Source organism: Sinocyclocheilus grahami, unplaced genomic scaffold, assembly GCF_001515645.1.
Source record: "Sinocyclocheilus grahami isolate Dianchi unplaced genomic scaffold, SAMN03320097.WGS_v1.1 scaffold381.1, whole genome shotgun sequence".
Lineage (NCBI taxonomy): Eukaryota > Metazoa > Chordata > Actinopteri > Cypriniformes > Cyprinidae > Sinocyclocheilus > Sinocyclocheilus grahami.
Window position 1 is genome coordinate 373,800 of NW_015505560.1, and position 13,951 is coordinate 387,750.

Sequence of the window (13,951 nt, forward strand, 5' to 3'; positions counted from 1 at the left end):
AATGGTTCCTTCCTTCTGTAAACGTTACATATTCAGGTGAAATGGTTCCTTCCTTCTGTAAACGTTACATATTCAGCTGAAATGGTTCCTTCCTTCTGTAAACTTTACATATTCGGCCGAAATGGTTCCTTCTGTAAACGTTACATATTCAGGTGAAATGGTTATAGTAATGGTAATATTCAGCGCAATCATATTATTTTTGAAAAATTTGTAAAACCTAGTGAAGATTTAAAATGACAATTAATAACTTTGGCAGAATATTTTTTATGGCAGTGTAATTATTTCACTGAATTTTTTTTTTCAGTAAATCGTGGTAAAAATATATTATAGTCATTATTTTATCCTCAGAAAAAAATTGACTTAAAAAGAACGCATTCTAATTAAAGATCAAATTAAAGCTGTGCTAAACTTTTTGATATTTTATATATACATTATTCACTCGTTACATATAGAGCTGCACGAATTGGCCAAAAATGTATACAGTATTGAGATTTTGTTGTCATATTGCAATTTGAACTGTGATATGATAAACATTTCTCTTTTTTAGTTATGATAGAGATTCATCACATTTTACGTGACATTCACGCTGTTATTTTAGGAACCCAAACAAAATTAATAATAATTATTGTTATTGAAATGTTATCATTGTTACTGTTGTTATTAGTTTTAGCTCAAATTTATAGAAAATGAAGACAAATACTTTACTGAATTTACACTACAGGTTAAAATACCAATATTTATGTTTTAAATTCTTCACTTTCAGATGTTACCATTTTAAACTCGAACTCTTACTTTAGTGGAATATTTTTTTGATTGTGTTTGTGTTTTTCGTCAGACAGTGAAGGACGGTATTTCAGAGACTCGCATCGAAAAGAGGATCGTCATCACAGGAGACGCAGACATTGACCACGATCAGGTACAGCCACGGGTGGGTTAACCAGTTATCTAGTTCGTTAACCAGCAACACAAAACCTCAGTGACCGAACCTGATTAAACACGTGATTGTGCCTTTGCTTTGACTGGATGCTTGAGGCCCAAAAACACCAAAAATATGCTAATTCAGCTCAAATTTATAGAAAATGAAGACAAATACTTTACTGAATTTACACTACAGGTTAAAATACCAATATTTATGTTTTAAATTCTTCACTTTCAGATGTTACCATTTTAAACTCGAACTCTTACTTTAGTGGAATATTTTTTTGATTGTGTTTGTGTTTTTCGTCAGACAGTGAAGGACGGTATTTCAGAGACTCGCATCGAAAAGAGGATCGTCATCACAGGAGACGCAGACATTGACCACGATCAGGTACAGCCACGGGTGGGTTAACCAGTTATCTAGTTCGTTAACCAGCAACACAAAACCTCAGTGACAGAACCTGATTAAACACGTGATTGTGCCTTTGCTTTGACTGGATGCTTGAGGCCCAAAAACACCAAAAATATGCTAATTCCATTGTCAGCTTACAATTAAAATATATTATTTCAGTTATCGTTTCGTTTATTTTTTAACTACAGTATATAAACACATTTTAACCCTTTAACTGCCACCCCCCATTTTTTTAAATAGGCATGCAGGTGCACTATCCAAACTTAAATTGTTGTAATTTATGAACACTTTGGAATACAGACATAAGTTTGGTCTCTTTTTAAAGAAGGAAATCAGCAGATTATAGCAAATTTAAGTATCAAAAAGTTATGGTAATTTAAATTTACTGTAAAGAAAATACACTATATTAATTTTATTTTATTTTACATAATAAATATTTTACATAACAGGTTTTACTCTAAAATTGGTATAAAATTAAAGCCTTATGTCTAAATAAGTTATGTTCCAGATTTGAAGTTGATATGAAAAAAATGTAGGTTCCTGTGAGATTTTATTTAGGGCGTCATACCACAAACAGGTGTGTGTGTGAGAGAGAGAGAGAGAGAGAGCGTGTGTGTGTGTGTGTGTGTGTGTGAGAGTGTGTGTGTGTGTGTGAGAGTGAGAGTGTGTGTGTGTGAGATTGATTGAGTGGGTGGGTGAGTGAGTGAGTGGTTGGTTGGTTGGTTGGGTGGGTGAGATTGCGTGATTGATTGATTGATTGAGTGAGTGAGTGAGTGAGTGATTGATTAAGTGATTGGTTGATTGAGTGATTGGTTGAGTGAGTGAGATTGTGTGTGTGTGTGTGAGCGGTCGGTCAGTCGGGTGATTGAGTGAGTGGTTGGTTGGTTGAGTGGGTGAGTGAGTGATTGCGTGTGTGAGAGCGGTCAGTTGATTGATTGATTGATTGATTGATTGATTGATCTGTGGTCTCTGTCTCCCTCTGCTGGTGCATTGTGGGTCAGGCTCTGGCTCAGGCCATTAAAGAGGCCAAAGAGCAGCACCCAGACATGTCGGTCACTAAAGTAGTGGTTCATAAAGAGACTGAGATCTCAGCAGCTGAAGGTGACGCATGAATGGCGCAGGTAAGAAGGTCTGACCGCTGCATGTGCTCTGCTGTAACGTCACGTGTGTAACGTCATCATCCTTCATTATCAGCCTTCTCAGACATCTCAGAGAAACCAGCAGATTCACCAGTGCTTGTACCTAGAACCCCTGTGGTGACCTCTGACCTCACGCTGTGGTCTTGTGTGACGCTCGTAGCTGCATGATGATGTTCAGTACATGTGACGGGCCTTGAGCGGTTACACACTGATGTTTGCAGACAGACGGCTTACTTTATGATGCAGTTTTTTTCCGCTGCGCTTTTGCTTAAAGTCATTTTTACAATATTTCCAGATGCGTCGCTCAAAACCAGTCACAAACATGTCTGGGTCTCATTTTTCACACCAAAATCATAAGAAACTTAAATTTTTTTAAAATAAATTTTTAAAAGGATTTTTTCCCTTTAATTTGGATTTTGCTCTTCAAACTCAACAAACTGAATTGAAACTCATTTGTACTTGAATCATAAGCATGTTTTTGTTGCATTACTTGTTCACTTGTTAGTTTTTGTTGTTTTTTTGGCACTAACTGATCCTGCATTATAAATGCAAAACGGCAAAACATGAAGAAAGTTAACCACTATTTTAAGGGCTTTTGGTAACTTTGTAAAACAGCGGCTTATTTGTTGGAGCAGAAACACAGCGGCGCTTCAGTTTGATTCCCACAGAAGCTCTGCAGTAGAAACCCCTTCGTCTTGACCTTTTGACCTTTCTTATATTTGACCCTGAGAGGTCGTGGTGTTTTTAGCATGTGTAACGGGACGGGATTGAACCAGAGACACGAGCGATAAATGCAATTGATGTGATTTTTATTTTGGAATAAAGTATTGCTGAAATCGATGCGGTTTGTGGTTATTAGAGAGCTGCATCAGTGGTGAGATATCAAAAATCACCTGTGTTTTGTTTTCACGTGTCTTTATAATGCAATTCTGCTCATAATTAGAGTCTCTAATCACAGGAAAAATAAGTTTCTGCACCTCTGATATTTTTGCTGTAATAACAAAGCTGCTCGTTTTAAACTTTTTATTTACAGGAACTAGGAGTGGCAGTGCATTAACATCAGTAAATAATTTAAATAATTAAATTATATGATTTCCAAAAATCTCACACTTTATAATCAATGAATTTACTTCATTTTTCCAGTTGTTCATGATCAGTTTAGCTCGACAAGACTATAAAAATCCAGAAATGATTTTATTTTATCCATGGCTTTTTCTCATCTATGAAACATACTTTTAAAATTCTTTCATATATTCAGGGTTTCCAAGAGCGTGAGAATCCTGTTTGCGAAAGAATTACTTGAATTAAAATACAAAATATGTCAGTTTTTGTATCAGTTTATATCTTTTAAGTATTTTCAATTATATCAGGGTTATTTTATTGTAATTGTAAAAACTTTTTGTTCTGCAGCATGATAGATTTCACCACATACAAGTGCATAACATTAATAGCACATTAAAAAAAGGACAAAAAGCCACCTCTTCCTATTTGAATTAAGCAACTTGATAGCATATGGAACAAACGGAAATGTAACTCTGTCTTAGAGGGACCCTATACAAGGATCCTGAGGCGAGGGTCTGAAATGAATCATAAAGAGGGTGAGATGTGTCAGATATGATCTTTATCACCTGAATGTCAAACAAATCTGACAACCCAGGCAGTTTCACACCCAGCACTTTACTGCAGTTATTTACAACCTTTGATAGAGAATTCTTGTGTTTGACCTTTAAAGAGGCAAACCAGCAAATCAATGAAAAAGTTAAAATCGATTATAAAAAGCAGTCATCAATGTCTTATCAATATTAAATTTAGCTAAGTCTTTGTTGGCTCATCTTACACAATCTATTGGTATTCTCTGCTAAATGTAATTTATTATCGATAATAGTATCTAGGGACTTATAACTTTCGACCAATTCAATCAAATGATTATCGACAATAGAGGTGTATTAGAGGTAAAATATGATATAAATACTGTTGGGTTTCTGGCACAAACTGATCGTTTCGTGTCTTAGGACATCAATGTGTCGTCACGAGTCGCAGGGTTTAATTTGGATTTGTCTGTGGATGTTTTTTTTTACTCTCACAGATTTTGTTACCATTGCCATGCATTATACGACTGACAGACTGCAACGGTTAAAGTTAAAAATCATCAAATGTGTTCTACTGAAGAAACAAAGTCACCGACATCTCGGATGCCCTGCGGGTAAGCAGATAAACATCACATTTTCATTTTCGGGTGATCTATCCCTTTAAGGTTTTAGTTTTAGTTAGCTGTAATAACCCTGCTTCTTGCGGCCCCTTGTCAGTGAGCTGAAGCCTCCAGTGCTTTTCACTATGAAGGGCCAAAAGCAAATGTTGCATTATATCCAAATATATTAAAATTATAAAACTAAACTTCCAGTATATTCTCTAAATTTCGATGCAAAAGTAGAACAAGAAGTATTAAGTTATAAATGAAGATACGCTGCAGTGGCGTGTTTTCGTGGCTCTGCAGTCGCTCTCTGTGTCCAATAGATGTCTGTCTCTGCTCTCGGTTCTTCTGTTCAGCGCTGATGTAGAGTTTGATCTGCTGCTGATTCACAGGAGGCTTTCTGAGCTTTTACTCTTACGCTTCTGCTGTGACAGACTCGGTTCATTTCAGGATTGCTTGTTTTGTTCAAATGCAGAAATGTGTTTCAGCTCGTTATGTGCTTTGAGTGAAGAGTCACCATCGGAGCCAATCAGAGCCTGTGTGAGTGTGTGTGAGGGAGAGAGAGAGAGTGTGTGTGTGAGTGTGTGTGAGGGAGAGAGAGTGTGTGTGTGTATGTGAGGGAGAGAGAGAGAGAGAGAGTGTGTGTGTGTGAGAGAGAGAGAGAGAGAGAGAGAGAGAGAGAGAGAGAGAGAGAGAGAGAGAGAGAGAGAGAGAGAGAGAGAGAGAGAGAGAGAGAGAGAGAGAGAGAGAGAGAGAGAGAGAGAGAGAGAGAGAGAGAGAGAGAGAGAGAGAGAGAGAGAGAGAGAGAGAGAGAGAGAGAGAGAGAGAGAGAGAGAGAGAGAGAGAGAGAGAGAGAGAGAGAGAGAGAGAGAGAGAGAGAGAGAGAGAGAGAGAGAGAGAGAGAGAGAGAGAGAGAGAGAGAGAGAGAGAGAGAGAGAGAGAGAGAGAGAGAGAGAGAGAGAGAGAGAGAGAGAGAGAGAGAGAGAGAGAGAGAGAGAGAGAGAGAGAGAGAGAGAGAGAGAGAGAGAGAGAGAGAGAGAGAGAGAGAGAGAGAGAGAGAGAGAGAGAGAGAGAGAGAGAGAGAGAGAGAGAGAGAGAGAGAGAGAGAGAGAGAGAGAGAGAGAGAGAGAGAGAGAGAGAGAGAGAGAGAGAGAGAGAGAGAGAGAGAGAGAGAGAGAGAGAGAGAGAGAGAGAGAGAGAGAGAGAGAGAGAGAGAGAGAGAGAGAGAGAGAGAGAGAGAGAGAGAGAGAGAGAGAGAGAGAGAGAGAGAGAGTGTGTGTGAGGGAGAGAGAGTGTGTGTGTGAGAGAGAGAGAGTGTGGGTGAGGGAGAGAGAGAGAGTGTGTGTGTGAGGGAGAGAGAGAGAGAGTGTGTGTAAGTAAGTATTTTACTCATACTAAACATAGGCTCAAAGATGCACAAGTCAAAAAGAAATGCCAGTGATAAACTGTAACGTTGTGGAGAAGCTGCGGAAAACAGGCAGAGGCAAGGATCTATGTGCTGGTGTTTAGTGGAAAAACTAGAACAAACAATAAACCAAAGGGAACAAAGAACAGAATGACTGGCAAACAGAAACCCATTACATTCAACAACTCACAAGGAACTAAAGACAAACTAGGGCTATATACACACACAGTGGGCTAACAAGCTGAACAAGATCCGACTCCTTCTTGCAGTGGCTGTGCTGGTTTGGGCCTCATTGCCGGCTGCAGTCATGTCCTCGTCTCATATATAAAACACCTCTGATTCACAAATACTTGCTGAGGAACTCGCATTCACATAAAGTAGCCTTGTTGAAAAGTTTGGGTGAGTAAGGGCAAACGCACACGATGCAGTACTTTCAGTGACCTGTAGCAGGCAGTATCACGTCTTTTGTAGCAGAAATAAACTGCTGCAGAAAAAGCTATGTCCATGCAAAATGTAATGTGTAACTGCAACACTCATTTCAAATGTAGTGGAGTAAAGAGTACAGATACTCGTTCAAAAATGTAGTGAAGTAAAGAAAAAACTGCTATTTTTATTGCCAAAATTTCAGTGCATCACTATTCAAAAAAGTGCATGATAAGAGTGCATGCATTTTTTTTTTTTGTTGTTTTTAGACATTTTTATTGGATTAGTTTTTTCTTCGTTTCAGCTGAATATTATCGGTTTCAAAATAGTGATGCAGTGGAATTTTGGCAACTGAAAATATTCTGATATTTTCAGTTGCTGAAATTTCAGTTCATTACTATTTCAAAACTGTATCCGTGCATGTGTTGGAAAATTATTTTTTTAATCTTAATTTTATTAATTTTGTTATTTGTCCAAAAATGCAACAACAATTTTTTTTGGATATTACAATATTTTTGGTTGCCAAATTGTTGGTGCATCACTGTTAAAATAGTGTGTGCTTGCACGTGTCATAAAATTAATATTTTTTTGTTGGAAAACTTGATTGGAAATTATTTTTTCTATTTAAAAATACACAGAAATTTTGGCAACTGAAAATATTAATCCTAAAAATAAAAATATGTATATATTTAGTGCATGCATGTTTTTTTTGCTGTTTTGGTTGAAGTAATTTTCGGTTTCAGATGAAAGGGTGTTGGAGGGTGTTTAGTGCTTCTCCGATGACATGTTTTGACTGTGTCTGCATTCATTTCATGCACACAACACCGAGAACACGTGAAGATGTCAGCTGACAGAACTCCTCACAGCAGATGTTTGAGATGTTGAGCTGGGTTTCCATCAGGTCCGTCTGAATGAAGATCAGAGATACTGATTGTGGTTCCTCTCAGTTCTTCACATGTCTCACATCTTCTCTCTGCTGGAGATGAAACATGATCAGTGCTGTTCTCCGGCCCCGGCGGCACAGGAATGTCCGGAGAGAGAGAAAATACACTGATTTACTGCAGAATCTCACAGACTTTCAACCGTTCACCTCAGTTCTTTAATCAAGTGTCTACAGAGATTATTAAGAGCGTCCTCTCCTTTAAATGTATGTTATGGAAGTACCATTTCGGCCAAATATTGTTTCATGGTGATGCACTGAAATTTTGGCGGCCGAAACAGCAAAAAGAAAAAAAAGAAGTTCCTGATATTTTCAATGCACCACTGTTTCAAAATAGTGCATGCATGAAACAAACTTCATTGTTTACAACATATATTTAAATTACATTCTGGCCAGATTTTTTTTTTTTGGTCATAGATATACGGGATGTCGTGGAATAATATTGTGTTTTGGTGAGTTTCTGAGCGATGATTATGGCTGGTGTTTGTGTGAGATGATTCATGTTTGTTCTGGATGAAGCCGAGAGCAGCTGGATTCATCATATCATCATTAAAGCTGATAAAAGAGCTTCAGGAAACATTTCAAACACGTTCACTCCCTTTGAACTCGTAATAAAGAGCAACTAATCTAAACAGTGATTTTCCCATAAAGACACCAGAATAGAAACAAAGCAGCTGATGAGATCTTAGATAGTAATGATCAACGCTTGACTGTTTCAGATGTGCAAAATAACACACATGCACAACATGCATTGGCTAAACATTCACGTCTTAAAAAGAGTTCAACCAAAAATGAAAATGTGCTGAAATATGTTCACCCTCAGTCCATCCAAGATCAGGATGAGTTTGTTTCTTCATCAGGTTTGGAGAAATGTAGCACTGCATCAGTGTCTCAGCAATGGAGGCTCTGCAGTGAATGGGTGCCGTCAGAATGAGAGTCCAAACAGCTGATAAAAACATCGCAATGTTTTGGACTGTTTAAACGCTGCTTGATCTGTGCAAATTTCTCTCCTGATTCAGATCAGAATACTTTTTCACTGGAGGAAGCGTTATTATGGATTATGGACTCAATGCATTTTGATACACATTCTCTCTCTCTCACACACACACACTCTCACACACACTCTCACACACACTCTCACACACACTCTCACACACACTCTCACACACACTCTCACACACACTCTCACACACACTCTCACACACACTCTCACACACACTCTCACACACACTCTCACACACACTCTCACACACACTCTCACACACACTCTCACACACACTCTCACACACACTCTCACACACACTCTCACACACACTCTCACACACACTCTCACACACACTCTCACACACACTCTCACACACACTCTCACACACACTCTCACACACACTCTCACACACACTCTCACACACACTCTCACACACACTCTCACACACACTCTCACACACACTCTCACACACACTCTCACACACACTCTCACACACACTCTCACACACACTCTCACACACACTCTCACACACACTCTCACACACACTCTCACACACACTCTCACACACACTCTCTCACACATACACACACACACACACACACACACACCCCTTGTGAGTCTCATATCATATAAACCCCTTCATTTCTCAGCTCTGCTTCATGGCACACGCCTCTGAAATATGACATGTTTAATCCCGGCGGTGTGGTATTGAATATCTGTGATATGAGCTGAGCTTCTGAGAGCACAGAGAAGCCCTTCAGACTCCAGCAGATACCATCACTGTCCTGTCAGCAGCAGCCCAATACTGAACACACTCTGAGAACCCAGCACGGCCGAACTCAGCTCCGTGTATGCGTTCAGTTCACCTGACAGACTGTGCTGATGGTGAAGTATTAAACAGCAGTGTGTACGTGAGGAGAAAGCGTTTCTAGTGTTTCCTTGGTGGTTTCTAGGGTGTTGCTCTGTGGTTTCTAGTGTTTCCTGGATGGTTTCTAGGGTGTTGCTATGTGGTTTCTAGTGTTTCCTGGATGGTTTCTAGGGTGTTGCTCTGTGGTTTCTAGTGTTTCGTGGGTGGTTTCTAGGGTGATATGGTTATTATGTGGCTGCTTGGGTGTTCTGGGTGGTTTCTAGGGTGTTGTGGGTGGTTTCTAGGGTGATATGGTTATTATGTGGCTGCTTGGGTGTTCTGGGTGGTTTCTAGGGTGTTGTGGGTGGTTTCTAGGGTGATATGGTTATTATGTGGCTGCTTGGGTGTTCTGGGTGGTTTCTAGGGTGTTGTGGGTGGTTTCTAGGGTGATATGGTTATTATGTGGCTGCTTGGGTGTTCTGGGTGGTTTCTAGGGTGTTGTGGGTGGTTTCTAGGGTGATATGGTTATTATGTGGCTGCTTGGGTGTTCTGGGTGGTTTCTAGGGTGTTGTGGGTGGTTTCTAGGGTGATATGGTTATTATGTGGCTGCTTGGGTGTTCTGGGTGGTTTCTAGGGTGTTGTGGGTGGTTTCTAGGGTGATATGGTTATTATGTGGCTGCTTGGGTGTTCTGGGTGGTTTCTAGGGTGTTGTGGGTGGTTTCTAGGGTGATATGGTTATTATGTGGCTGCTTGGGTGTTCTGGGTGGTTTCTAGGGTGTTGTGGGTGGTTTCTAGGGTGATATGGTTATTATGTGGCTGCTTGGGTGTTCTGGGTGGTTTCTAGGGTGTTGTGGGTGGTTTCTAGGGTGATATGGTTATTATGTGGCTGCTTGGGTGTTCTGGGTGGTTTCTAGGGTGTTGTGGGTGGTTTCTAGGGTGATATGGTTATTATGTGGCTGCTTGGGTGTTCTGGGTGGTTTCTAGGGTGTTGTGGGTGGTTTCTAGGGTGATATGGTTATTATGTGGCTGCTTGGGTGTTCTGGGTGGTTTCTAGGGTGTTGTGGGTGGTTTCTAGGGTGATATGGTTATTATGTGGCTGCTTGGGTGTTCTGGGTGGTTTCTAGGGTGTTGTGGGTGGTTTCTAGGGTGATATGGTTATTATGTGGCTGCTTGGGTGTTCTGGGTGGTTTCTAGGGTGTTGTGGGTGGTTTCTAGGGTGATATGGTTATTATGTGGCTGCTTGGGTGTTCTGGGTGGTTTCTAGGGTGTTGTGGGTGGTTTCTAGGGTGATATGGTTATTATGTGGCTGCTTGGGTGTTCTGGGTGGTTTCTAGGGTGTTGTGGGTGGTTTCTAGGGTGATATGGTTATTATGTGGCTGCTTGGGTGTTCTGGGTGGTTTCTAGGGTGTTGTGGGTGGTTTCTAGGGTGATATGGTTATTATGTGGCTGCTTGGGTGTTCTGGGTGGTTTCTAGGGTGTTGTGGGTGGTTTCTAGGGTGATATGGTTATTATGTGGCTGCTTGGGTGTTCTGGGTGGTTTCTAGGGTGTTGTGGGTGGTTTCTAGGGTGATATGGTTATTATGTGGCTGCTTGGGTGTTCTGGGTGGTTTCTAGGGTGTTGTGGGTGGTTTCTAGGGTGATATGGTTATTATGTGGCTGCTTGGGTGTTCTGGGTGGTTTCTAGGGTGTTGTGGGTGGTTTCTAGGGTGATATGGTTATTATGTGGCTGCTTGGGTGTTCTGGGTGGTTTCTAGGGTGTTGTGGGTGGTTTCTAGGGTGATATGGTTATTATGTGGCTGCTTGGGTGTTCTGGGTGGTTTCTAGGGTGTTGTGGGTGGTTTCTAGGGTGATATGGTTATTATGTGGCTGCTTGGGTGTTCTGGGTGGTTTCTAGGGTGTTGTGGGTGGTTTCTAGGGTGATATGGTTATTATGTGGCTGCTTGGGTGTTCTGGGTGGTTTCTAGGGTGTTGTGGGTGGTTTCTAGGGTGATATGGTTATTATGTGGCTGCTTGGGTGTTCTGGGTGGTTTCTAGGGTGTTGTGGGTGGTTTCTAGGGTGATATGGTTATTATGTGGCTGCTTGGGTGTTCTGGGTGGTTTCTAGGGTGTTGTGGGTGGTTTCTAGGGTGATATGGTTATTATGTGGCTGCTTGGGTGTTCTGGGTGGTTTCTAGGGTGTTGTGGGTGGTTTCTAGGGTGATATGGTTATTATGTGGCTGCTTGGGTGTTCTGGGTGGTTTCTAGGGTGTTGTGGGTGGTTTCTAGGGTGATATGGTTATTATGTGGCTGCTTGGGTGTTCTGGGTGGTTTCTAGGGTGTTGTGGGTGGTTTCTAGGGTGATATGGTTATTATGTGGCTGCTTGGGTGTTCTGGGTGGTTTCTAGGGTGTTGTGGGTGGTTTCTAGGGTGATATGGTTATTATGTGGCTGCTTGGGTGTTCTGGGTGGTTTCTAGGGTGTTGTGGGTGGTTTCTAGGGTGATATGGTTATTATGTGGCTGCTTGGGTGTTCTGGGTGGTTTCTAGGGTGTTGTGGGTGGTTTCTAGGGTGATATGGTTATTATGTGGCTGCTTGGGTGTTCTGGGTGGTTTCTAGGGTGTTGTGGGTGGTTTCTAGGGTGATATGGTTATTATGTGGCTGCTTGGGTGTTCTGGGTGGTTTCTAGGGTGTTGTGGGTGGTTTCTAGGGTGATATGGTTATTATGTGGCTGCTTGGGTGTTCTGGGTGGTTTCTAGGGTGTTGTGGGTGGTTTCTAGGGTGATATGGTTATTATGTGGCTGCTTGGGTGTTCTGGGTGGTTTCTAGGGTGTTGTGGGTGGTTTCTAGGGTGATATGGTTATTATGTGGCTGCTTGGGTGTTCTGGGTGGTTTCTAGGGTGTTGTGGGTGGTTTCTAGGGTGATATGGTTATTATGTGGCTGCTTGGGTGTTCTGGGTGGTTTCTAGGGTGTTGTGGGTGGTTTCTAGGGTGATATGGTTATTATGTGGCTGCTTGGGTGTTCTGGGTGGTTTCTAGGGTGTTGTGGGTGGTTTCTAGGGTGATATGGTTATTATGTGGCTGCTTGGGTGTTCTGGGTGGTTTCTAGGGTGTTGTGGGTGGTTTCTAGGGTGATATGGTTATTATGTGGCTGCTTGGGTGTTCTGGGTGGTTTCTAGGGTGTTGTGGGTGGTTTCTAGGGTGATATGGTTATTATGTGGCTGCTTGGGTGTTCTGGGTGGTTTCTAGGGTGTTGTGGGTGGTTTCTAGGGTGATATGGTTATTATGTGGCTGCTTGGGTGTTCTGGGTGGTTTCTAGGGTGTTGTGGGTGGTTTCTAGGGTGATATGGTTATTATGTGGCTGCTTGGGTGTTCTGGGTGGTTTCTAGGGTGTTGTGGGTGGTTTCTAGGGTGATATGGTTATTATGTGGCTGCTTGGGTGTTCTGGGTGGTTTCTAGGGTGTTGTGGGTGGTTTCTAGGGTGATATGGTTATTATGTGGCTGCTTGGGTGTTCTGGGTGGTTTCTAGGGTGTTGTGGGTGGTTTCTAGGGTGATATGGTTATTATGTGGCTGCTTGGGTGTTCTGGGTGGTTTCTAGGGTGTTGTGGGTGGTTTCTAGGGTGATATGGTTATTATGTGGCTGCTTGGGTGTTCTGGGTGGTTTCTAGGGTGTTGTGGGTGGTTTCTAGGGTGATATGGTTATTATGTGGCTGCTTGGGTGTTCTGGGTGGTTTCTAGGGTGTTTCTATGTAGCTTCTTGTGTTTCCTGGGTGGTTATTAGGCCATTTGGAGTGGTTGCCAGGGTGTTAACGGGAGGTTTCTAGGGTGTTTAACAGAGTTCTTGGCTGCTTAAGTGTTCTCTGTGGTTATTATGTGTTGCTATGTAGTTTCTAGGGGCTTCTGGGTGGTTGCTAGGGTGTTGTGGGTGGTTGCTTAGCAGCCCAAGTCAAATGGCGCACAAGCAGTGCTGCTTTAATACTTAGGGTTTGTTCAGAATGATTTCAGAGAAACTCTTCTTTCTTAATGTGCTACAGCTGATGTCTTGATTTAATAAGCCGTTTGTTTCTCCTCCCCTGATGAGTTTATAAAATAGTCCTAATAAGTCACAGATCTGGCGTTCCTCTGTTGGGCCCCGGGGCTCCTCCAGCATACTGTTCATATTCCAGCAGATCTCTGAGATTGACGAGCGTCGCTGCGTCGAGGAAGACGAGAGACAGACAGGCGACGAGTGAAGCTTTTGGGTGGAACTTCATTCCAGACGTCACTAAACTATAACAAATGTACAACTTTAAAATGACGTTTTATGTTCATTTCTCCAGATCTTTTGTCAGACTACAGCGCTGAGCTCATAATAACTTACAAAGCCACTTTATTACAAACATGCTGAAATGGTTCCTCGCTGTATCTAAAATCATCCAGGTTTATTGAGAATGTTTTTATTTTCATATGTTAGACCGGTAACTTTAAGAATCTTTCAGGTTCATCTCAAGTTTATCTCAACAAACATCATTTGTGGCGTATAGAAACTCATTTAGACTTTAAGCATAAATACATAAACTGTAAGCGTCTGTAAGGTTTTAAAAGTTAAAACGTGATTTTATGTGAATTATTCTATATAAATGTGTGTTATTTTTACTGGAAATGTGTCTAAATAACATTTTTACTGTTCTAGATTGATGCATGGAAGAAAATATAAAAGAGAAGAGAATATATTC